This window comes from Pinus tabuliformis, chromosome 6, assembly GCF_031772625.1.
Source record: "Pinus tabuliformis cultivar Carrire ecotype Pingquan chromosome 6, CPIR1, whole genome shotgun sequence".
Taxonomy (NCBI): Eukaryota; Viridiplantae; Streptophyta; class Pinopsida; order Pinales; family Pinaceae; genus Pinus; species Pinus tabuliformis.
In genome coordinates this window covers 1,485,989,021-1,485,991,566 of record NC_142292.1, presented here as the reverse complement: position 1 = coordinate 1,485,991,566, position 2,546 = coordinate 1,485,989,021, and positions in this window count along the sequence as shown.

The window sequence follows — 2,546 nt, the reverse complement described above, 5'->3', positions numbered from 1 at the left end:
TGTACATGAGAATGAATTTATAAAGCTGAGCATGGGAATGCCCGCCTCAGCTAGATCATGAAAATATTATGAAGATAATGTATTGTATTGTATCTTATTACAGGTCGCCTTCCGGTTCTAAAAAACCTTAGATCCTTATGATAAAGCATTTCACCCGACATCAAAAGATTTACGACCTCATGCTTTACGGGGCAACTGTTATAGACATATTTAGGCACTACAACCCCAATCACATATGTCCATAAACCAACGGCTTCTAAGTCCCTAAAAGTGTTGTTTCATACCCTAAAGGAGCAAGGTTAGCTGATTACATTATCTCCCAAAAGTTCTCCATGAAAAACTGCTCAGAACTAGTCAAAATTGGACCATACAGACTGCTCAGTGCTAAGGGTGCGATGCTTCTCACCTACCACATGCAAAAAGTGCGATGCATACTGGAATGCCCTTCTGTGGGGTGCGATGAGCGAGAGCAGACAAATGGCAAAAGCAGTTGGCTAGGTGGAAACCCAGAGAATCTTCTAGAAACTGCCCATTTGACACTTGCCTCTCTGAATTCGCCCAGGAATGAGTAAGAGATCATGAATCTCCAAGTGGAACCAAGAACTATCAGAGAGAGGACACTAATTAAAATCCCAGAAGCTGACTCACCCACCTGCAAAGATCTATATATGGATCCCTCATCCCGGAGATCCAAAGGCTGGAATCTTGTATTTTGTAAGGAAGTGCTGTTGGTTTCTTTGTGGAACATCATAGTGTTGGGTGATCTAAGCTTTTCATGAGGTGAAGAAGGGCTTTCATGCTGGGAGGATGACGCTAGGCCAGATCAATGGGTTGTAATCCTCTCTTCTACTCTTTCTTTCAATAAAGCTATTTGAGTTTTCCTCCACATTCTTGTATGTTTGAGTTGATATATGCATTTGTGTGGTCAATATATATCTGATCCTATATTGCTTATGATTGTATATCTCTATGCTTTGATGGTATTATGCTGCTTTGACTCTACAGGTATTCTTTGAAGCGGGTCAAGCAAGGAAGGAGCAACAAAGACCTATCAAAGGGGAGAGGAAACAAGCAAGGAGCCAAGCGAAAGACTGAGGTTGGTACTCTCTGCTTCTCTCTCATCTACTTCTCATAAAGGAAAACATAAGTAGCTTTTAGTTTGTTTGTTTCTAAGATAGCTACCCGTCTTAGTGGGACTAGTAGCTCTGAATGGACACTAGATTTCCCAATAACAGAAATGCCCAAATTTTTTGTTAAAGCACACCAATGACACCGGTGCTTTGGGGTGGGACACGCGGCGGCCTCTGGGCTTGCCACTTATCCCCTCCTCTTTGGTCCACCATAAACCAATAAAAACATGCCACATCACCAACTTGCTGACCAATAAAAACCTAACACTTGGCGTAATTTGATTGAACATTGATCGCCCTTTAATCCTGCCTAGTCACTTGCAACGTCTATAGTACGAACTGCTGACTATGTAGTGATAGTACATTTTTTTTCAAAAATTCCTCTATTTGGCAAAGCGTACAAAATGTGATATCTTCCTCATAAGAACTTGGTTTTCAGTGAAACGAGTTTCATTGGGATTGTATCACCGAGACAGACACAATTGTTTAGGTTTTGAGCGATTTCGAGAACTTTGATTTTTGAGCTAAATACTTAGCACCTAATCAGAGGAAGACTCCTAAGGAGGATTTCACAGGAAGGAATCCTGAGATTGAGCACTTTCACAATTTTTGGCGCCTAGTACCTTGTCATGTTCATTCTATGAAGAGGATAAATATTGATCCAGTGATAGAGAAGTGAATATCTATTAGCAACAATGGAATTTCAAAGGCATATCATGTTCACTTTCCTCCATTAGGAAAAGCATTAGTAAGGCAATATGTGAAGTTTGAGGAAGAAATATCCTTTAGAATGTCTCATGACATAGTTCTAGTTGTAGAAGGGGATTAGAACTAGGAAGATTCAAAGTTTGAGGACAGATAAAGGTTAACAATGTAAAAGTACTTAGAATTTAGATCAAGATGAGGAGAAGGAAGCTTCTCCTACATAGAATGATCCTTCCACTTTCGTGAAGACGAGGAAAATATGGATTAAAAAACCTTTAGATATGTTCAGGAGTATGTGGATTCTCCTAAGATGACCTTTAGGGAGAGTAGGTCACAACAAAATTTTTCCAACTATATGATACTCATGGGTGATCTCATTGATCCTGAGACTTTTGGCTTCAAGAATGTGACATACCAACATGTGTGATGAGATTCTACAGTGGAAGAGTATTATTCAATCATGAATAATGATGTTTGGTTTGTGAGGGGAAGTCAATGGTAATATCAAAGTGGATTTACAATATCAAACATGTTGTAGATGGTAGTGTGGAGAAATTCAAGGCCAACATTACGGTGAGGGTGGTCTCCTGGAAAGAAGGTGTGGATTATGAATATTTTTTTTCCCAACAACTAGATATACTTCAATAAGGGCCATGATATCTCTTTCCTCATAGGTGGGGTGGAAGATACACCATATGGACATTAATGTAC